The 24,138-nt window shown below is 40.2% G+C and overlaps 2 non-coding genes across 2 annotated transcripts; both read left to right on the forward strand.

The window, feature by feature from the left end:
• The first annotated feature begins 9,353 nt into the window (after window positions 1-9,353).
• Window positions 9,354-9,460, forward strand: LOC141616660 (small nucleolar RNA R71). The gene has a single exon (XR_012530993.1). It is a non-coding gene; the product is annotated as a small nucleolar RNA R71 (small nucleolar RNA).
• A 12,603-nt stretch (window positions 9,461-22,063) lies between these two features.
• On the forward strand, window positions 22,064-22,170 carry LOC141616661 (small nucleolar RNA R71). Its single transcript, XR_012530994.1, has one exon. It is a non-coding gene; the product is annotated as a small nucleolar RNA R71 (small nucleolar RNA).
• Window positions 22,171-24,138: the final 1,968 nt, after the last annotated feature.

The raw sequence follows: 24,138 nt of genomic DNA on the forward strand, positions 1-24,138 counted from the left end.
TGTGTAGCCCTGCCAGTGGGGGACCATAGCCTTACCCACCTAAGCCCCGCTCATCACACGAGTGATAACCCATGTTGTAATACTACGGTTTTCCTAAGCCTGGTATTCGGCCGAGTATGGACTACTCGGTCGAGTAAAGTGTGTCGTGTATCCTGTTTGGCTACTGCCCAGGAACACTCGACCGAGTATGTGGAATAATCGACCGAGTAGAGGGTACTCGGCCGAGTAAACTCTATACTCGACCGAGTATCCAGTCGGACGAGTGTTTTTCCACGGTTTGATTTGGAGATGGTTAGAATTATATAATACGCGTAATTAGTTTCTAATTATATTTTTACAAAACCTAAACACTCAACGACGTTCTAATCCTCTCCAAATCTCTCCTTATTGTGTGGATCGTTCGTGAGTCTAGTTCACCTTTCCTTGCGTCGATTATGTCGGTAAGCCTCTAATTTCGTAAGTTTCATTAATTTGTTTTTAGGGTTTTGCCCTAAATTGTGATTTGGGGGAAAGGAGTTTTGGCATGTGGTAATTGGAATTATGTGATTATTGTGTGTAGGTTACGGTGTCATGAGGAATTGCTATTGATTGCTTGTGTGTGATTGGATTGCGAAAAGGTAGGGTTTTCCTACTCAGTTACTGTTAATTGATTTAAGAATGTGATTGTATTGTGTATGACTGTTTTCTGCTGATTATCGGAGTGTTGGTGTGGTGGTGGTGGTTGTGACGATGTTGTGATGGTTGTGGTGGAGTCACTTGCGGGAGTGGCTTCACGCCCTAGTTCGCCCTTTGTGGAACCCGTCACGGGAGGGGATGTGCACACTAAGGGATAGGGTTATCGCTCGTTGATGAGCGGGATTTTAGTGGGGATTGGCTGCGGTCCCCCACTGGCGGCGTTGACTACCTGTTGCGATGGGTAGTCTGGCAGGGCTACACACTTTGGTGTGTAGTTGATCGGTTCCGTTCGTGTTCATAATTAAAGGTGTGGTCATTGGGTTACGTCCGAATCAAACACAATTTATAGCTTCACAAACAACTCTACAATTAGTAAAGAGGCAAGTAAAGGTCGGATCCCAAGGGATGGGAATTCAGATGAGATTTCAATTGGAACTAGCGGTGTCTTAGGGGTGTCACAAATTGGGTTGATGTAGAAGGTCACTAACTAAAATAGCAATGAAAATAAACAAGTAAGATGAAATAAAAGGGGTGTAAACAATTGATTAAAAAGCACTAGGGTGTCATGGGATCATAGGGGAATCATGGGAATTGATCATACAAACATGTTCTCAAATCATAAGCAAGCAATTATTGTTGTGATGGATTGAGTTGGGTTATATCTTACAATCCTAGGAAAGTTTGGGTCCCGGAGCCGAATCGATTAGATTGTACAACACCTACAAGTCGACTTAGTCTTCCCTACTCAACAACATGCATGGTCTAATGAGACTCGAGTTGGTTTATGTTTTACAAGTCTCATTGAAAAGGTAAGTGATGGTGGTAAATGCAAGGATTCATAGGCTCACATTTCATCAAACATAACATGTGCATGAGTTGAGATCAAAACAAGCAAGCAAATAAACCATGAAAGCATATTAATTTAAGCATGAATCATTCCCCATGTTGGTTTCCCCTAATCACCCATTAACCCTAGCTAAGAGACTACTCACTCATTATCATGTTGATCATGCTAGCAAGGTTGTCAATCATACCAACAAAATGAAATATGATGAATAAATGAAAGTAATTAACAATAATTAAAAGGGATTAAGAGAATTATACCTACTAATGATTCCAATAATAAAGCAAAGATAAAAGAAGTACTTGATGCTTGATTGAGAGGTTGTCAATCTCCCAATAATAACCCAAATAATCTTCAATTACCCAAAATAAAGGATGAACAAAAGAGAGATTAAGGAAATAAAACTTGTATTAGAACTTGATTAATTGTTGATTATAAAATTAAAGAGAGATTTGATTGATATTAACTACTCTAAGAATTGATAAGAAGAACATGCTCTCCTAATTAGACTAATGGGGTATTTATAGTGGAAATTAGGGAGGATGCATTAGGGTTAACTAAGGGCTAAACTAGTAATTACACTTTTGAGATTGAGCAGGGAGGAGCCGGTATTTTTCGAAGGAAGGGCTTCTTTCTTTGTAGCTTGGGGAAGACGAAATTGCGCTGTAGAGGAATCCGAGCGGATAGGAGTCGGGACGGGCGGATTCTGGCGGTGGAATCCGAGCGGATTCAAGAGAATCCGGGCGGATTGTGGAAGTGGAATCCGAGCGTCTTGGTGGAAAACCGCACGGATTGTGCAGGTGGAGGACGGCCGGATTGGGGACAATCCGCACGGATTGTGCCTCAGCAGGATTTCTTCTTCTTTTCTTGATAAATTCCTTGGGGATTTCCTTGAGGACTCAAGGATCCTTTCTCAACATTGCTCATCTACTATAATATGTACAAAGGCCTTCTAATCTTGTCTCTCCTTGATGCTTGGTCATTGGATTCGATCAATTTAGTCTCGTTTTGCCATGAAAATGCAAGATTCGTACTCCTTTCCTACCAAGGGATCAAAATCTCAAAGAATATGCAAAACAAAGAACTAAAGCTAATAAATGACCCAAATATGCACTAAAAAGCATGGGAACAAGGCTAATTCGGGGGCTAAATATGCGCTAATTATGGTCACATCAAATATCCCCAAACCGAACCTTTGCTCGTCCCGAGTAAAGAGGTGACAAAGACTAGGACCATTATTTAAACTAACCTAATAACATAGCCGATATGAGACAATTAGCGGGTCTCACTCCGCCCCTTCAACTCACAACAAGACAACCATGAGGTAGGATGCCTTCTTGCAAGGCAAGGTGGGTCTTGCCAAAATGGCGACACATCCAAACATTAAGCACAAACAATCACATAATGGATGTATTTACAAAAGAATAGGCACTTCCTCATCAAGCGGCGGAGGCACTAAAGAGGAACAAATTTAAGAGCATGTAATCCTTCACAAATACTAGTTCAACAAATTACTAAGGCTAAGAGGATGGCACTAAATCACCTCCAAATGGTGTTAAACTAGACTACTTTCGTCCTCAATTTCCAAATGCTTTTGTCAAGAGCGATCGGATGGTGGTGGAATGATGATCCCTATGATGCTAGTAGCATATGACATGACAAGTCTCGAATTCTCTACAAAAGTAAAGGTCATGGATCGTCCCAAGCTCGACCAAGTGGCTTGACAAAAAAGGCTTTTTGGGAATGAAATGCTCAAATCTTTATACACAACGGGTGGATATGGCTAGTATTCAAAATTGTCCTCATTTCACTTTCACATTTCAAAAATTTAAGATGGGATTTGTCCCTTCCGGGCTAGTGTCCTTTGCTTTCGCCAATCGCTTATTAGGCAACCGGTTAACCTCTAGACAATAGCTTTTCGGGGTGATAGTCACTCTGTCTCTGGGCGGCCGAATTCACAACCGTGTGGGGGCCCAATTCAATGGATCCCGCACCAAAGCACATCGAAGTGGTACGCCTCCATCAAAACAGTTTAAATTTCTCAACATTCAACAATTCATAACATTTGAGGTTTCCTTGGCATTAAATTTCTTCCACATGATAAAATTTCTTTGAAATGAGCACTTCAAGCTTATTGATAGAAAATATTTTTGGGTTGCCTTACCACAAGGTCAATCAAGGTCACCTAGACAAGTTAACCAAGTCCACATCGCATCACGGGGTTGGATAGGTGACTCACATGCAAACCCTTGACTAGGCTTTGGGTCATGGGTCAAAAGACACTAGTATGACACTATCTAGGGTGTTTTACAACCATTCTAGTAGGCAAAGTCTTAAGTTGAACAAGTATTTATAATGGCTTAGTTGCTCTTGTCAAAGTTCCTAATTAGGCATTTCTCAAAACTTTTCTAACATGCAACTACATGCTATGATGCAACTAATATAAACATCCTAATGCAAGTGATTCTATCAACTAATATGACATATAAACTAAATGCAAGTCCTAAGTTCACATTGTTATACCGCATCAAACAAAATAAAGCCACATAGTCATTAACATAAAGAGGAAAAAGTAGATTGGAAAGATCATACCATGCGGTCTTCAATATCCTCATGTCTCGGATGTGGCGTAGTCAATCAATGTGAACAAGGATAGAACAAACACAATATATACAAGAATATATACATGACTATACTATAAAGGAAAAGAACTTGTTTTTGGTTTTTTCAAAATTTTTCAATTTTTATGGATTTTTGAATAAGAGTTAACTTAGAATTCCCCATCCCCACACTAATTATGGGCATTGTCCTCAATGGCCAAAATGATGGGAAAATATGCAAAGATGATGCATGATTTCTACACTAAATGCAATCTACACTAAGCTACACTACATGATGCATGATTTTTGTTATGACGGAGAGGATAATTTAGATTACCTCCCGTTGTGTATGCATTAACTTCCCCAAACCGGTTTAGACACTATTGCTAATGTCGAAGGATGAGTGTAGTTCATGCACACACTATGCTTATGCATGAAACTAATTTGTCATTTTGGATTTTGAAAGTGGGAGCAATAAAATGAGAATACCTCAATGTTGCCGAGGTGTGAGTCCTCCATGATGTTAGGACTACTCCAACAATGATCAAGAAAATTTAAAACAAAGAGAGAAATAGACAAACCATGAGAGGGTAGGAGCCTCCAAGACTTGCTAATCTTCCATCATATCATCACCATCATCACTTTCCTCATTGGAAGTGGTCTCATTGCCACTTCCCTCTTCATTTGCTTCTTCACCTTCTTCCTCAACAATGTTATCATCAACTTCTTCATCATTACCAACAACCTCATCATCACCCAAAACGACCCTAGATGCACCCGGAAATAGGACTCCTCTATCCGTCCAACTAGGCAAAGGACATGATGGGTCAAGTAGTCCTTGCCTAGCTAAGTGTAAGAGGGGCGGATATTGAGCTAAGTAAGCATTTTTCCGATCTTCAAAGGCTTGCTTGTGCATTGCTTGCATGAGAAGAGTCAAGTAATCATTTCTAGCTTCAACTCCTTCCGGCTTGAACTCTTGATACTCAAAAGGGTAAGGTGGAGTGGTAATGGAAGAGGAGGGTATTTCAAGTTCACCCTTTTGTTGTTGGATAATATACTCGGCCTCTTTTGAAAGGGGAAGTAGATAATTGGTCCGGTGGACACTCAATCGACAAATTTTTGAAGGCAAAGTGAAAGAACTAGCCTCACTAGTGAGCCATCCATACTTGGTGTCAAGAGGGTTTTGGGCAACCCACTTGTACTTGTGTATCATAGTATGCATATCAACAAGATGACCACCCTCCTTTGCCTCATACTTGTTATCCTTATTGAAGTTAGGATCAAAGTGTTTAGCTAGGATAGTGACTAAGCCGCCATTCATAATAACGGTCGTGCCTTTCTTCCCACAATCAATGTTGAGCCATCTATCTACCAAGAGCCTCAAAGAGTTGAAAGGCTTGGTGTGCACTCTTCCAATGTTCAAAGCCGATTCAAGAAGAATAAAATCAAGTTTGGTGAAATGGTTGGTATCTTTCCTTGCAATAATGGTGTTTCCTATGACCTTGTGCCATACCCTTATGCCCGGATGGTGGACTAAAAGAGCACGACTCGCATGAAAGTCCTCAAACTTCCTTCCGGAAATAGCCTCCCAAAGAGGGTCGGGGTCATACTTTCCATAATTCTTAAAATAACTCGGTCCATCACTAAGACCCAAAATTTCACCCAATTCCCTAAAGGAAATGCGTCTACTAACATTAGCTAGACGAAACTCGAGGTTCTCCCTAGTCTCAACTTTGGTGACTTTCAAAGAACTTAAAAATTCCAAGGTAAGGGAGGGGTATGTCAATTCTTTTGATTCAAACAATTTCTCCAACCCCATTGCTTTGAAAAAGGCTCTAGTTTGCTCAAGAACACCCAATTTATCCAAGGTATCTTCACATATAAATTTGGTGGATTGAAATGATTTTCTAGCAAACTTGGCAAAAGTATTTCTATGGGTTTCGGAAATGAAAGTTACCTCCGGATAATGCAAAAGTTGATCAATTTCCGGAGTAGAAGATGTTGTTGCTCCCATAGAAGGTTGTTGTTGTTGCACTTCCAAGCTTGGGGTTGCTACCACCATAGCCAATGCTTTCTTCGCTTGAAGAGCCTTTTGCCTTTGTGAAAGTGTCTTAGGTGCCTTTGTTGCCTTTGTGGCTCCCTTAGTCCTTGCCATTGATGAATTAACCAAGAAAAGAATGAAGAATCTTCAATTTGTAGTATACCCAAATCGATTTAAAGGTGAAAGGCTTTGCCTTTATGAATTCAAAAATCGACTCAAAGGTTGAAGATTTTGTGCTTGGTTTTGATTTTTATTTGAAAAAGGAGTGATTGATTTGTTGTTAAAAGGATGATTTGATTTGATTTTTGTGAATGTAGTTGAGGAATTTGTTTTTGTGATGGAGAGGATGAGGGTTTTGATGTTTTGAAGTAGTGTTGTGAATGAATGAATGAATGAATGAAGGTGGGAGGGATTTTATAAAGACCGAAAAATTCGAACTGCAGGGGCAATCCGAGCGGATTCTGCCTAATACGGGCGGATTATGCACTTTCTGGGTTTGATAAATCTCGCCTAAAGACGGGCGGATTCAAGAGAAGACGCTCAGATTCATTTATACGGGACGGGCGGATTCTCTTGAAGACGGACGGATTTCAGTCCAGGAATTTTTCTTCTTGTTTTCCTCAGCAGAGAAGACGGGCGTCTTTTACCCAATACGGACGGATTCTCAGAGACGGGCGGATTGCTTCTAAGACGCTCGGATTCTCCTACAGTCAAAAATCTTTCAAAATTTCAGCTCATAGGGACGTGCGTCTTCTACCCAATACCCTCGGATTGTCCATGGACGGGCGGATTCTCCTGAATCCGCTCGGATTCAGCTCCTTTGTACCCGGATTCAGTTCCATCCGTGTACATTGCATATCCCTTGTCATTCTTCCATTCTTCTTCATATCTCTTGTTCTTCATTGTGGGGGCACTACTAAGGCATGGATAGCCTAGGCAATTGCCATCCCCACACTAAGCTAAAGCACTACACATCAATTGAAATTATTAGTCCCTCCCTCACTTCTCTCAAATATGACAATTAACTTGATCAAAGTAAATAATCCAAAGATGACAAAAATGCAATATAAGAATTGAAATGCGAGTTAGGGAGTTAGAAATATTTACAAATGGTGGTTTAGGGAGGACTCCACCAAACTCTCATTCTTGATGAGATGTCAAGGGGGCATGTCCAAGGTGTTGTTGATGTTGCTCAACACCTTGAAAAAGTAATCAAAAGCTTGTTCATTATCATGGTAGAGGTCTTCAATAGACCTTGGTCCTTGTTGTCGGTCTTGATCGATGGCATTACCAATGTAGGGATTAAAAATCCCTTCAAATTCGTCGTCCCAAAGACCACAAACTTCATTAAGTTGATCATTGAAAATCTCTTGATTTGATGGAGACAAATCTCCCAATTTCTTCTCTTGGCCAATGAGTCCATCTTCTTCTTCTTTGCTTGATTTTGATGAGCTTTGCAAGCTCTTCTTGTCACAATTCACTTGCTCTTTGAATGGAGCATCTTCAATTTTCTTTTTCCATTGGAGTTCCGACTTCTTCCTCTCATCCTTTCGGCTATAATGATCAATCATGAAACACGGTTCATGTAAACGAGGAGCTCTCATAGTTTTGTCAAGATTAAAGGTTATGCTTTCATCTCCCACTTCTAGAGTGAGCTCACCATGTTTCACATCAATCACTGCACCCGCGGTGTGTAGGAAAGGTCTTCCTAGAATGATTGGAATGGAATCTTCCTCCATATCAACAATGACAAAGTCCACCGGGATGAAAAACTTCCCAATTCGCACGGGGACATCTTTCCATATCCCTAATGGTGTCTTTGTAGATCTATCGGCCATTTGGAGTGTGATATTGGTGCATTTAAGCTCTCCCATCCCGAACCTTTTACTCACCGAGTACGGCATAACACTCACACTAGCCCCTAGATCACATAAGGCTTTGTTGATTGTGGTGTCGCCAATGGTACACGGTATTGAGAAGCTTCCCGGATCCTTTAGTTTTGGAGGTGAACTTCCTTGAAGTATTGCACTACTCACCTTAGTGAAGGCGATAGTCTCAAGTTTCCGGATCGACTTCTTCTTGGTGAGGATATCTTTCATGTATTTCGCATAGGCCGGCACGTGATTGATTAATTCCGTGAAAGGAATCGAGACTTCCAAATTCTTCACAATTTCCATGAACTTTCCAAGTTGATCATCAAATTTGGGCTTGGCTTGACGACTTGGAAAAGTAAGTCTAATCACAATGGGCTCTTTGACCTTATCTTCATTTTTCTTTGAACTTTCTTCTTTTGATGATTCTCCATCTTTGGAGTTTTGCACAATTTCTTCTTTATCACTAACTTCCACAACTTCATCCTCAACTTGCTTCTTTGGTGCTTCATGCCTTGTACCACTTCTCAAGTGAATGGCACTAACCGTTTCATGTCTTGGGGGATTACTTTGAGGTGGTAATTGCCCCTTTTGTCTTTGTGAGCTTGAAGATGCTAGTTGAGTCAATTGTGTTTCCAACATCTTGGTGTGAGCTAGGATGTTGTTGATGGTGGTTTCCTTTGCTTGACTATCTTTTTGCATTTGAGTGAAAAATTCTTGTTGATTCTTTTGCATTTGGAGGACCGCTTTTTGGACATCAAAACCTTGGTCATTTTGGTGATTGTATGGATTTTGATTTTGGTAACCTTGGTTTTGATTGTAAAAGGGTCTTTGATTTTGGTTTCTCATGGGAGGTGGGGTGTATGTTGTTTGAGGGTTTTGAACATTTTGGCTTTTGTATGAGAGATTTGGGTGGAACTTGGTGTTCTCATTGTAATAGTTGGAATAAGGGGTACCACTCTTGTATGCTTGGAAAGCATTCACTTGTTCATTTGTTCCCCTACATTCACTTTGGTCATGTCCCAAAGTTCCACAATTCTCACATATCCCACTTGGGATTGATGAAGATGCCGTCATGGCATTAACATGATGCTTTGGTGATTTTGAGGCTTCTTCAAGTCTAGCCATAGCTTTTTCAAACTTCAAATTGATGGTATCAATGTGAGCACTAAGTTGAGCACCCAATTGAGTAATGGAGTCCACTAAGTTGAGCACTAAGTTGAGCACTAAGTTGAGCACTAAGTTGAGCACCCATGTTGAGAATGTTCCTTGAATCTTTATAAAGACCGTTCCAAAATTGTTGTACCAAGAACCATTCGCTAAGTCCATGGTGAGGACATGAGCGATAAATTCCTTTGAATTGCTCCCAAGCTTCATACAAAGATTCTTCATCCCTTTGCTTAAAACCCGTAATTTGAGCTCTTAGCATGTTAGTCTTTTCCGGTGGGTAGAATTTTTTGTAGAAAGCTAGAGCCAACTTCTTCCAAGAATCAATTCCGAAAGTGGCCTTATCAAGGCCCTTCAACCATTGTTTCGCGGTGCCAATTAGAGAAAAAGGAAATAAGACCCATCGAATTTGGTCTTGAGTTACACCGGTTTGAGAGATCGCATCACAATAGTCACAAAAGGCTTCCATATGAGAATGAGGGTCTTCACTAGGCATCCCCCCAAATTGGCTCCTTTCGACTAATTGGATAAAAGCGGATTTGGCAATAAAATTTCCGGTTAGATGTTGTGGTGTAGGAGTACCATTGGGTAGGTTCGCCTCGGTGGGTACGGAATGTGACGAGAATTTAGGCATTGTAGGTTGATTTTGTGGGGGTATTTTGTGTTGGGTTCTCCTCACCTTCTCTTGCAAAAGGGTTGATGAACTCAATAGTTGGTTGAACAACCTCACTAATACCTCTCAAATTCCTCCTAGCAAATCTCCTATTGGTTGTCAAAGTTCTTTCAATTTCACGGTCAAAAGGCAACAAATCACCTTGTGACCTTCTAGACATGCAAAATATCAAACAACTCGAAAACAATTAGAACAAACCTTGAGGAGTTTTACTTCCCCAAGGCAAAGAAAGACACAACTAATAACAATTAAAGAAATCTAAATCAAGCTAACACCGTCCCCGGCAACGGCGCCATTTTTGATCGGTTCCGTTCGTGTTCACAATTAAAGGTGTGGTCGTTGGGTTACGTCCGAATCAAAACACAATTTATAGCTTCACAAACAACTCTACAATTAGTAAAGAGGCAAGTAAAGGTCGGATCCCAAGGGACGGGAATTGAGATGAGATTTCAATTGGAACTAGCGGTGTCTTAGGGGTGTCACAAATTGGGTTGATGTAGAAGGTCACTAACTAAAATAGCAATGAAAATAAACAAGTAATATGAAATAAAAGGGGTGTAAACAATTGATTAAAAAGCACTAGGGTGTCATGGGATCATAGGGGAATCATGGGAATTGATCATACAAACATGTTCTCAAATCATAAGCAAGCAATTATTGTTGTGATGGATTGAGTTGGGTTATATCTTACAATCCTAGGAAAGTTTGGGTCCCGGAGCCGAATCGATTAGATTGTACAACACCTACAAGTCGACTTAGTCTTCCCTACTCAACAACATGCATGGTCTAATGAGACTCGAGTTGGTTTATGTCTTACAAGTCTCATTGAAAAGGTAAGTGATGGTGGTAAATGCAAGGATTCATAGGCTCACATTTCATCAAACATAACATTTGCATGAGTTGAGATCAAAACAAGCAAGCAAATAAACCATGAAAGCATATTAATTTAAGCATGAATCATTCCCCATGTTGGTTTCCCCTAATCACCCATTAACCCTAGCTAAGAGACTACTCACTCATTATCATGTTGATCATGCTAGCAAGGTTGTCAATCATACCAACAAAATGAAACATGATGAACAAATGAAAGTAATTAACAATAATTAAAAGGGATTAAGAGAATTATACCTACTAATGATTCCAATAATAAAGCAAAGATAAAAGAAGTACTTGATGCTTGATTGAGAGGTTGGCAATCTCCCAATAATAACCCAAATAATCTTCAATTACCCAAAATAAAGGATGAACAAAAGAGAGATTAAGGAAATAAAACTTGTATTAGAACTTGATTAATTGTTGATTACAAAATTAAAGAGAGATTTGATTGATATTAACTACTCTAAGAATTGATAAGAAGAACATGCTCTCCTAATTAGACTAATGAGGTATTTATAGTGGAAATTAGGGAGGATGCATTAGGGTTAACTAAGGGCTAAACTAGTAATTACACTTTTGAGATTGAGCAGGGAGGAGCCGGTATTTTTCGAAGGAAGGGTTCTTTCTTTGTAGCTTGGGGAAGACGAAATTGCGCTGTAGAGGAATCCGAGTGGATAGGAGTCGGGACGGGCGGATTCTGGCGGTGGAATCCGAGCGGATTCAAGAGAATCCGGGCGGATTGTGGAAGTGGAATCCGAGCATCTTGGTGGAAAACCGCACGGATTGTGCAGGTGGAGGACGACCGGATTGGGGACAATCCGCACGGATTGTGCCTCAGCAGGATTTCTTCTTCTTTTCTTCCCTTTTCTTGATAAATTCCTTGGGGATTTCCTTGGGGACTCAAGGATCCTTTCTCAACATTGCTCATCTACTATAATATGTACAAAGGCCTTCTAATCTTGTCTCTCCTTGATGCTTGGTCATTGGATTCGATCAATTTAGTCTCGTTTTGCCATGAAAATGCAAGATTCGTACTCCTTTCCTACCAAGGGATCAAAATCTCAAAGAATATGCAAAACAAAGAACTAAAGATAATAAATGACCCAAATATGCACTAAAAAGCATGGGAACAAGGCTAATTCGGGGGCTAAATATGCGCTAATTATGGTCACATCAGTAGTCGGTTACTATGTGAGATCGGGAGACCGGGGATGGAGGATGATCAGCTGGTTACTTTATGCACTTGTCTTATTTAAATTATGCAGAACTGACCCCGTTGTTGTTTATAAAATCTGTGGTGATCCATTCGGGGATGGTGAGCAGATTGTGACAGGTGATGGAGTTCTTTAGCTATGGGGCAGTCATGGGGAGTCATCACTCGAGTCTAGCTTCCGCCGACAAGAGACTTAGTTTTCATTTATAGTTGTTAGACTTTCACCGTTGTAATTTGGCTTTCGGTTTTGGAGAACATGTAAACTTTATTCTTTATACTTGAATAAATAATGTTTGGAATTGGTAACTTTGATATACTAACCTCGGAAAACCGAGACGGTAACATCCTTTCATGCTAGGGTAGTCCTTGGTAAGGTACCTTGGTATGAGGGAGTGTTACAAAGTGGTATCAGAGCCGATGATTCCGGCACCTAAAACTAATGAACCCAATGAACTTAGGGGGTCTAAATAAAATGAACCCGGGGAGAGTTGTTTGGTGCTACCGCAAAGACTTGGGAGACGTCCCGAAGTCGCATTAAGACCCTTACGATCTCAAGCCGGTCACATGAGGGGGACTGTTGTGTGTCGAGTCATGTGTGTGTAGTACATGTGGCATGAGTGTTGTGCATGGTTGAATGAAATGACGAAGGAAGTGGAACGTGATAGTAGTTGAAAGATGTATCGAAAATTTGTTCATGTTAAACTTTAAGCATGAAATATGTTGGCATGTTAAGTGTTTATTATGTGGCTTTCAAAAGGGTAGTTGTACATGTGTATATGATCATGATGATGTTGATGTTTGGTTTGTTGGTAGTAGCATGTGATTAAGGTCATCCGTCTATATACATGAATGTTGTGTTTAATTTGCATGTGGGTATGATAAAGGTCCATCTATGTACTGGTTTCTTGAAGTACTGGGTCGTTATTGTTTTCTATAAAGACCGATTTTGGAAGGGTTGTCTTAAAAATGTCATAAGTCGAGTTCTACAAATAATATTGCTGTGATTCTAATTGGAGGTGATAGTTTGTCCTCTTACGATTCTAACGATAGGTCACACGCCCAAAATGACCAAGTAACGAGTAAGTTATGACTATTTTACGAAAACTGGACGGTGTTGAGAACTGTGCCGATACTCGACCGAGTGGGCCCTACTCGGCCGAGTAGGCCGTACTCTGCCGAGTATCTTTCATACTCGACCGAGTATGCCATATTCGGCCGAGTAATCTTTCTGTGATAATTCTGTTCAGCTTCTGAAGTCGTGAACTCGGCCAAGTAGTCTCATTACTCGACCGAGTATCCTGTACTCGGCCTAGTATGTTATGTACTCGACCGAGTACCTCAATGGACGGTCATATTAAGTCAATGGATATGTTCTTACATTGTTTTGAGTCTTAGGGTATGTACACATGTATGTTTTGGGTCTTAAAGCGTTCTTTTATATATGTGACGGTCTTGATACGTAAGTTACCAAATGCTATGATAGGGAGAATGCCGGCTTGTGAGGGATACGTGTTGGATAGGAAGGACATGAGTTATATGTGGTTGTGAGGGATAGTGGAAAAAGGAAAGGAAAGAATGTGTAGATACCTCATTTCTGCACCTCCCGCAAACCACCCGGTGATGATTGGGCCACATGTTTGTGGTCGGACTATGTCTTTTCGGTAACTTGTCGTTAGGAGCACCTAGACCAAAACACAATTTATAGCTTCACAAACAACTATACAATTAGTAAAGAGGCAAGTAAAGGTCGGATCCCAAGGGACGGGAATTGAGATGAGATTTCTATTGCAACTAGCGGTGTCTTAGGGGTGTCACAATTGGGGTTGATGTAGAAGGTCACTAAACTAAATAGCAATGAAAGTAAACAAGCAAGATGAATTAAAAGGGTTGTAAACAATTGATAAAAGGCACTAGGGTGTCATGGGGTCATAGGGGATTCATGGGAATTGATCATACAAACATGTTCTCAAACTATAAGCAAGCAATTATTGTTGTGATGGATTGAGTTGGTTTATATCTTACGATCCTAGGAAAGTTTGGGTCCCGGAGCCGAATCAATTAGATTGTACAACACCTACAAGTCGACTTAATCTTCCCTACTCAACAACATGCATGGTCTAATGAGACTCGAGTTGGTTTATGTCTTACAAGTCTCATTGAAAAGATAGGTGATAGGTAAAAAATGCAAGGATTCATAGGCTCACATTTCATCAAACATAACATGTGCATGAGTTGAGATCACAACAAGCAAGCAAATAAACTATGAAAGCATATTAATTTAAGCATGAATCATTCCCCATGTTGGTTTCCCCTAATTACCCATTAACCCTAGCTAAGGAAACTACTCACTCATTATCATGTTGAACATGTTAGCAAGGTTGTCAATCATACCAACAAAGTGAAACATGATGAATAAATGAAAGTGATTAACAATAATTAAAAAGGGATTAAGAGAATTATACCTACTAATGATTCAAATAATAAAGCAAAGAATAAAAGAAGTACTTGATGCTTGATTGGAAGGTTGTAAATCTCCCAATAATAACCCAAATAATCTTCAATTACCAAAAATAAAGGATGAACAAGAGAGAGATTAAGGAAATAAAACTTGTATTAAAACTTGATTAATTGTTGATTACAAGATTAAAGAGAGATTTGATTGATATTAACTACACTAAAGATTGCTAAGACGAACATGCTCTTCTAATTAGACTAATGGGGTATTTATAGTGGGGATTAGGTGTGTGAATTAGGGTTAACTAAGGGCTTAAATGACGATTAAGTCCCTACTTAAGGAAACGCCGGTCTTTTTAGAAAGACTCCGGTCTCTAGGGAGACTCCGGTCTATAGAAAAAGATGTGCATCTTTCTTTGAAGCTTGAAGAAGACGAAATGGGTCTGCCTGGGAATCCGGGCGTCTTTAGCACGGGACGGGCGGATTCGGTGGTCTCTGCCCGGGCGTCTTGGGGAGAAGACGGGCGTCTTCTGGAGCTGCTGCCCGGGCGTCTTGGGGAGAAGACGCACGGATTGTGGTTGTGGAGACGGGCGTCTTCAGGACAATCCGCACGGATTGCTGGGCAGTTTCGTTTCTTCTTCTTTTCTTCCTTTTTCTTCATAAGATCCTTGGGGATTTCCTCGGAGATGCAAGGATCTTTTCTCATCATTGCCCATCTACTATAGTATGTACAAAGGCCTTCTAATCTTGTCTCTCCTTGATGCTTGGTCATTGAATTCAATCAATTTAGTCTCGTTTTGCCATGAAAATTCAAGGTTTGCACTTCTTTCCTACCAAGGGATCAAAACCTCAAAGAATATGCAAAACAAAGAACTAAAGACAATAAATGACCCAAATATGCACTAAAAAGCATGGGAACAAGGCTAATTCGGGGACTAAATATGCTCTAATTATGGTCACATCAAATATCCCCAAACCGAACCTTTGCTCGTCCCGAGTAAAGAGGTGACAAAGACTAGGACCAGTATTTAAACTAACCTAATAACATAGCCGATATGAGACAATTAGCGGGTCTCACTCCGCCCCTTCAACTCACAACAAGACAACCATGAGGTAGGATGCCTTCTTGCAAGGCAAGGTGGGTCTTGCCAAAATGGCGACACATCCAAACATTAAGCACACAAAATCAAATAATGGATGCATCTACAAAAGAATAGCCACTTTCCTCATCTAAGTGGCGGAAATTATCTACAAGGGAAGCAATTCAAGGGTACACACTCCTTCATAGAGGTGGTTTCTTCAAACTACTAAGCCTAGAAGGATACCAATAAATCACCTCCAAGTTGTGTCAAGCTAGGGTACCTTTGTCCTCAATCGTTAAATGCTTTTGTCAAGAGTAGACTCCCTATGGTGTTAGAAACACTGGAGGATCGCGGAATTCCCCCTCTTGCCTAGACAAGAAGAAGGGTCGTCCCCTCTCTACCATGCACAAAAGTGGATACGATGGATAAAGGGATCAATAGATATTTGAGTTTCACTTTAGGAGTTTGCTTTTGTTTTTGTTTTTCCCCCCAATTTCTTGTGGCATATAACATTTGAGAACACTTTCTTGCCATTTCTTTTGATTTTTGGCATTTCAACACTTGACAACTTTCAACTTTTCTTTGCATTTCTTTTGAACATTTTCAAAGTCACCCCATATGTAGTGAGGGTGGCTCATATTTGAAGCTTTAGGAGTTCTATTTTTGCTCCTCTTTTCATTTGATGCATTTTTTTGCAAACTTTCTTTCACTTTTCATTTCATTAAACTCAAATTGATTTCTTTTTGTGCCCATTCCCTTTTGTGACAAAAATGCGGTAGAACATGGATGATGGATGGATGAGTGCATGGTTTCAAGGGTCACCTTGGAATAAACGGTAGCCAAGGAGTTATCACACCACAAGGTACTCTTGACTAGGCCTTAATCCATGGGTCAAAGGATACTAGCATGACACATCCTAGGGTGTTTTACAAGTATTATTCTAACAAGCAAAGTCTTAAGAAGATAAAACATTTACTAGGGCCTATATACACTTGTCAAGTTTCCCAAGTAGACGGTTTCACAAAATTTTCTAACATGCAACTACATGCCATGATGCAACTAACATATATACATCCTAATGCATATGATTCTACCAACTAATATGACATATAAACTAAATGCAAGTCCTAAGTTCACATTGTTGTACCGCATCAATCAAAATAAAGCCACATAGTCATTAACATAAAGAGGAAAAAGGAGATTGGAAAGATCATACCATGCGGTCTTCAATATCCTCATATCTCGGATGTGGTGTAGTTGATCAATGTGAACAAGGATGAAACAAACACAATATATACATGACTACACTACAAAGGAAATGAACTTGTTTTTGGTTTTTCAATTTTTCAAAATTTTATGGTTTTTGAATTTTTTTAATTTTTTTTGGATTTTTGAATAAAAGTTAAGTTAGAATTCCCCATCCCCACACTAATATGGGCATTGTCCTCAATGGCCAAAATGATGGGAAATCATGCAAGCATGATGCATGAATTCTACACTAAATGCAAGCTACACTAATCTACACTACATGATGCATGGGTTTTTGTTTATGACGGAGAACGTAATTTAGATTACCTCCCGTTGCGTATGCATGTACTTCCCCAAACCGAGTTAGACATTATTTCTAATGTCCTAAGGTTGGGTGTAGTTCATGCACACAAGATGCAATGCATGAAACTAAATTTGTCATTTTGGATTTTCAAAAGTGGGAACAATAAAATAAGAACACCTCAATGGGGCCGAGGTGTTAGTCCTCTATGTTGCTAGGACTACTCCAACCATGATCAAGACAAATAAATAAAACAAAGAAAGAATTAGACAAACCTCAAGAGGGTAGGAGCCTCCAAAGCTTGCTAGTCTTCCATCATATCATCATTATCATCATCTTCCTCAATAGAAGTGGACTCATCACCACTTCCCTCTTCACTTTCTTGTTCACTTTGTTCATCATCCTCTTCTTCTTCTTCACTAGCCTCTTCATCAATGCTATCAACAACCGCATCACCGACAACCTCATCGTCACCCGGAATCTCACCCCTAGATGCACTCGCAAAGAAGACTTCCCTATCCGCCCAACTAGGCAAAGGACATGAAGGATCAAGTAATCCTTGCCTAGCTAAATGAAGGAGGGGTGGATATTGGGCTAAATAAGCATCTTCCCGATCCTTAAAAGCTTGCTTGTGCATCTCTTGCATGAGTAGAGTCATATAATCTTTGCTTGCTTCAACACCTTCGGGTTTGAACTCTTGGTACTTGAAAGGATAGGGTGGTGTGACAATGGAAGAGGAGGGCATTTCAATTTCATCCCTTTGTTGTCAGATGATGTATTCGGCTTCTTTTGAGAGGGGAAGGAGGTAGTTCGTCCGATGGACACTTAAACGACAAATCTTCGAAGGCAAAGTAAAAGATCTAGCCTCATTGGTGAGCCACCCATACTTGGTGTCAAGAGGGTTATGAGAGACCCACTTGTATTTGTTAATCATAGCATCCAAATCAATGAGATGACCCCCTTTTTTGCCACATACTTGCTATCCTTGTTGAAGTTCGGATCAAAGTACTTAGCTAAAAGAGTGACTAGACCTCCATTCACAATAACGGTGGTACCTTGCTTCCCACAATCAACATTTAGCCATCTATCCACCAAAAGCCTTAGAGAATTGAAAGGCTTGGTGAATTCCCTTCCAATATTTAAGGCCGACTCAAGAAGAACACAATCGAGCTTGGTAAAGTGGTTGGTGTCTTTTCTTGCAATGATGGTATTCCCAATGACCTTATGCCATACTCTAATGCCCGGATGGTGGATTAATAGAGCGCGACTAGCATGATAGTTCTCAAATTTCCTTCCGGAAATCGCCTCCCAAAGAGGAGCGGGGTCATACTTTCCGGGATTCTTGAAATAACTATGTGAATCACTAAGACCCAATGCTTTACCCAATTCCTCAAAGGTGATGCGCCTACTCACATTAGCTAGGCGGAACTCGATGTTTTCCATAGTCTCTACCTTTGTAACTTTCAAAGAACTCAAAAATTCTAAGGTAAGCGTAGCAAACAATTTGCCCAACCCCATGGCTTCAAAGAAGGCTTTAGTTTGCTCAAGGACACCCAACTTATTCAAGGCATCTTCACAAATAAACTTGGTGGATAGAAAGGATTTTCTAGCATACTTGGCAAAAGTTTCCCTATGGGAGTTAGAGATGAAAATTACCTCCGGATAGTTCAAAAGTTGAGCAATTTCCGGAGTAGTTGATGTTGTTTCTTCCAAGGGAGGTTGTTGTTGTTGTACTTCCAAGTTTCAACTAGCTACCACCATAGCCAATGAGGCTTTCTTTGCTTGAAGACTCTTTTGTCTTGTTGAGAGTGCCTTTGCTTTAGGTGCCTTTGTTGCTCCTTTTGTCCTTGCCATTGATGATTGAACCAAGAAAAGAGTGAAAATCTTCAATTTCCAAGTGTACCCAAATCGATTTTAAGATGAAAGGCTTTGCCTTTATAAATTCAAAAATCGACTCAAAGGTTGAAGATTTTGGTGCTTGGTTTGATTTTTGTTGAAAGAGGAGTGATTAATTGTTGTTAGAAGGAAGTTTTGATTTGATTTTGATGAATGTGGTTGAGGAAATCTTGTTTTGGTGATGGAGAAGATGAGGGTTTTGAGTTTTGGGGTTTATGGGTAGTGTTTTGAATGAAAAAATGAAGAAATGAATGTGGTAGGGGGTTTATAAAAGACCCGAAAAATTTTGAATTGCAGAGGGAAGACGGGCGGCTTTCCTTCGGGACGGCCGAATTCTGTCTGTTTTGGCTTCAGGAATTCTCGCCTAAAGACGGGTGTCTTTCAGCAAAGACGCTCAGATTGTTCAACTGTGGGACGGGCGTCTTTCACTGAAGACGGGCGGATTCCTTTCCAGTGGATTTTCTTGTTTTTCTCAGCCAAAAAGACGGGCGTCTTTTCTTCCAGGATGGGCGTCTTTCTGGAGACGGGCGTCTTCTCTTGCAGGACGCTCGGATTTGTTAACAGTCCCAAAATTTCAAAAATTCAGCTCAGAAGGACGGGCGGATTTTGACCAAGACTCCCGGGTTGCCTGAAGACGGGCGGGTTCTCTAGAAAACGCTCGGATTCTACCCCATTTACCCGGATTCAGTTCCATCCGTGTACTTGCATATCCCGTGTCATTTTTCATTCTTCAAAATCCCATGTTCTTCATTGTGGGGGCACTACTAAGGCATGAATAGCCTAGGCAATTGCTATCCCCACACTAAGCTAAAGCACTACACATCAATTGAAATCATTAGTCCCTTCCTCACTTCTCTCAAAAATGATAATTATCTTGATCAAGGCATAAAAACCCAAAAATGACAAAAATGCAATGTAAGAATTAAAATGCGAGTTAGGGAGTTAGAAATATTTACAAATGGTGGTTTAGGGAGGACTCCACCAAACTCTCATCCTTAGTGAGATGTCATGGGGGCATGTCCAAGGTGTTGTTGATGTCGCTCAACACCTTGAAGAAGTAATCAAAAGCTTGTTCATTATCATGATAAAGATCTTCAATAGATCTTTGCCCTTGTTGTCGGTCTTGATCGATAGCATTACCAATGTAGGGATTGAAAATCCCTTCAAACTCATCGTCCCAAAGACCACAAACTTCATCTACTTGATCACTAAAGATCTCTTGAGTTGATAGAGACAACTCTCCCACTTTCTTGTCTTGGCCAATGAGGCCATCCTCTTCATTACTTGACTTTGGTGAGCTTTTCAAGTTCTCTTTGTTGCAATTCACTTGCTCTTTGAATGGAGCATCTTCAATTTTCTTCTTCCATTGGAGTTCCGACTTCTTCCTATCATCCTTCCGGCTATAATGATCAATCATAAAACATGGTTCATGCAAACGGGGAGCTCTCATGGTCTTGTCAAGATTGAAAGTTATGCTCTCATCTCTCACTTCTAGAGTGAGCTCTCCATGCTTCACATCAATCACCGCACCCGCGGTGTGTAAGAAAGGTCTTCCTAGAATGATTGGAATGTTGGAGTCTTCTTCCATGTAACCAATGACAAAGTCCACCGGGATGAAAAATTTCCCAATTCGTACGGGAACATCTTCCCATATCCCTAATGGTGTCTTCGTCGATCTATCGGCCATTTGGAGTGTGATATTGGTGCATTTAAGCTCTCCCATCCCCAACCTTTTACTCACCGAGTACGGCATAACACTCACACTAGCCCCTAGATCACATAAGGCTTTGTTGATTGTGGTGTCGCCAATGGTACACGGTATTGAGAAGCTTCCCGGATCTTTGAGTTTTGGAGGTGAACTCCCTTGAAGTATTGCACTACTCACCTTAGTGAAGGCGATAGTCTCAAGCTTCCGGATCGACTTCTTCTTTGTGAGGATGTCTTTCATGTATTTCGCATAGGCCGACACGTGATTGATTAATTCCGTGAAAGGAATCGAGACTTCCAAATTCTTCACAATTTCCATAAATTTTCCAAGTTGGTCATCAAATTTGGGCTTGGCTTGACGACTTGGAAAAGGAAGTCTAATCACAATGGGCTCCTTCTCCTTGACCTTGTCTTCATTTTTCTTTGAAACTTCTTCTTTTGATGGTTCCCCATCCTTGGAGTTTTGCACAATTTCTTCTTTGTCACTAGCTTCCACAACTTCATCCTCAACTTGCTTCTTCGGTGCTTCATACCTTGTACCACTTCTTAAGTGAATGGCACTAACCGTTTCATGTCTTGGGGGATTACTTTGAGGTGGTAATTGCCCCTTTTATCTTTGTGAGCTTGAAGATGCTAGTTGAGTCAATTGGGTTTCCAACATTTTAGTGTGAGCTAGGATGTTGTTGATGGTGGTTTCCTTTGCTTGACTATCCTTTTGCATTTGAGTGAAAAACTCTTGTTGATTCTTTTGCATTTGAAGGACCGCTTTTTGAACATCAAAACCTTGGTCATTTTGTTGATTGTATGGAGATTGATTTTGGTAACCTTGGTTTTGGTTGTAAAAGGGTCTTTGATTTTGGTTTCTCATGGGAGGTGGGGTGTATGTTGGTTGAGGGTTTTGAACATTTTGGCTTTTGTATGAGAGATTTGGATGGAATTTGGTGTTTTCATTGTAATAGTTGGAATAAGGGGTACCACTCTTGTATGCTTGGAAAGCATTCACTTGTTCATTTGTTCCCCTACATTCACTTTGGTCATGTCCCAAAGTTCCACAATTCTCACATATCCCACTTGGGATTGATGAAGATGCCGTCATGGCATTAACATGATGCTTTGGTGATTTTGAGGCTTCTTCAAGTCTAGCCATAGCTTTTTCAAACTTCAAATTGATGGTATCAATGTGAGCACTAAGTTGAGCACCCAATTGAGTAATGGAGTCCACTTCATGCTTTCCTCCTCTAGTAGCCTTGCAAGGTCTACTATATTGTGAGTTATGGACCGCCATTTCCTCAATTTTGTTCCAAGTTTGATTGTCATCAACTTCGGTGAACATTCCATTTGATCCCATGTTGAGAATGTTCCTTGAATCTTTATAAAGTCCGTTCCAAAATTGTTGTACCAAGAACCACTCGCTAAGTCCATGGTGAGGACATGAGCGATAAATTCCTTTGAATTGCTCCCAAGCTTCATACAAAGATTCTTCATCCCTTTGCTTAAAACCCGTAATTTGAGCTCTTAGCATGTTAGTCTTTTCCGGTGGATAGAACTTTTTGTAGAAAGCTAGAGCCAACTTCTTCCAAGAATCAATTCCGAGAGTAGCCTTATCAAGGCCTTTCAACCATTGTTTCGCGGTGCCAATTAGAGAAAAAGGAAATAAGACCCATCGAATTTGGTCTTGAGTTACACCGGTTTGAGAAATCGCATCACAATAGTCACAAAAGGTCTCCATATGAGAATAAGGGTCTTTACTAGGCATCCCCCCAAATTGGCTTCTTTCGACTAATTGGATAAATGCGGATTTGGCAATAAAATTTCCGGTTAGATGTTGTGGTGTGGGAGTGCCATTGGGTAGGTTCTCCTCGGTGGGTACGGAATATGATGAAAACTTAGGCATTGTGGGTTGATTTTATGTTGGGTTCTCCTCACCTTCTCTTGCAAAAGGGTTGATGAACTCAATAGTTGGTTGAATATCTACAACCTCACCAATACCTCTCAAAGTTCTCCTAGCAAGTCTTCTATTGGTTGTCAAAGTTCTTTCAATTTCGTGATCAAAAGGTAACAAGTCACCTTGTGACCTTCTAGACATGCAAAATATCAAACAACTCGAAAACAATTAGAACAAACCTTGAGGAGTTTTACTTCCCCAAGGCAAAGAAAGACACAACTAATAACAATGTAAAAAAATCTAAATCAAGTTAACACTGTCTCCGGCAACGGCGCCATTTTTGGTCGGACTATGTCTTTTCGGTAACTTGTCGTTAGGAGCACCTAGACCAAAACACAATTTATAGCTTCACAAACAACTCTACAATTAGTAAAGAGGCAAGTAAAAGTCGGATCCCAAGGGACAGGAATTGAGATGAGATTTCTATTGCAACTAGCGGTGTCTTAGGGGTGTCACAATTGGGGTTGATGTAGAAGGTCACCAAACTAAATAACAATGAAAGTAAACAAGCAAGATGAATTAAAAGGGTTGTAAACAATTGATAAAATGCACTAGGGTGTCATGGGGTCATAGGGGATTCATGGGAATTGATCATACAAACATGTTCTCAAAATATAAGCAAACAATTATTGTTGTGATGGATTGAGTTGGTTTATATCTTACGATCCTAGGAAAGTTTGGGTCCCGGAGCCGAATCGATTAGATTGTACAACACCTACAAGTCGACTTAATCTTCCCTACTCAACAACATGCATGGTCTAATGAGACTCGAGTTGGTTTATGTCTTACAAGTCTCATTGAAAAGATAGGTGATGGGTAAAAAATGCAAGGATTCATAGGCTCACATTTCATCAAACATAACATGTGCATGAGTTGAGATCACAACAAGCAATCAAATAAACTATGAAAGCATATTAATTTAAGCATGAATCATTCCCCATGTTGGTTTCCCCTAATTACCCATTAACCCTAGCTAAGGAAACTACTCACTCATTATCATGTTGAACATGTTAGCAAGGTTGTCAATCATACCAACAAAGTGAAACATGATGAATAAATGAAAGTGATTAACAATAATTAAAAAGGGATTAAGAGAATTATACCTACTAATGATTCCAATAATAAAGAAAAGAATAAAAGAAGTACTTGATTCTTGATTGGAAGGTTGTAAATCTCCCAATAATAACCCAAATAATCTTCAATTACCCAAAATAAAGGATGAACAAGAGAGAGATTAAGGAAATAAAACTTGTATTAAAACTTGATTAATTGTTGATTACAAGATTAAAGAGAGATTTGATTGATATTAACTACACTAAAGATTGCTAAGAAGAACATGCTCTTCTAATTAGACTAATGGGGTATTTATAGTGGGGATTAGGTGTGTGAATTAGGGTTAACTAAGGGCTTAAATGATGATTAAGTCCCTACTTAAGGAAACGCCGGTCTTTTTGGAAAGACTCCGGTCTCTAGGGAGACTCCGGTCTATAGAAAAAGATGTGCATCTTTCTTTGAAGCTTGAAGAAGACGAAATGGGTCTGCCTG

This window comes from Silene latifolia, chromosome 11 (assembly GCF_048544455.1).
Source record: "Silene latifolia isolate original U9 population chromosome 11, ASM4854445v1, whole genome shotgun sequence".
Lineage (NCBI taxonomy): Eukaryota > Viridiplantae > Streptophyta > Magnoliopsida > Caryophyllales > Caryophyllaceae > Silene > Silene latifolia.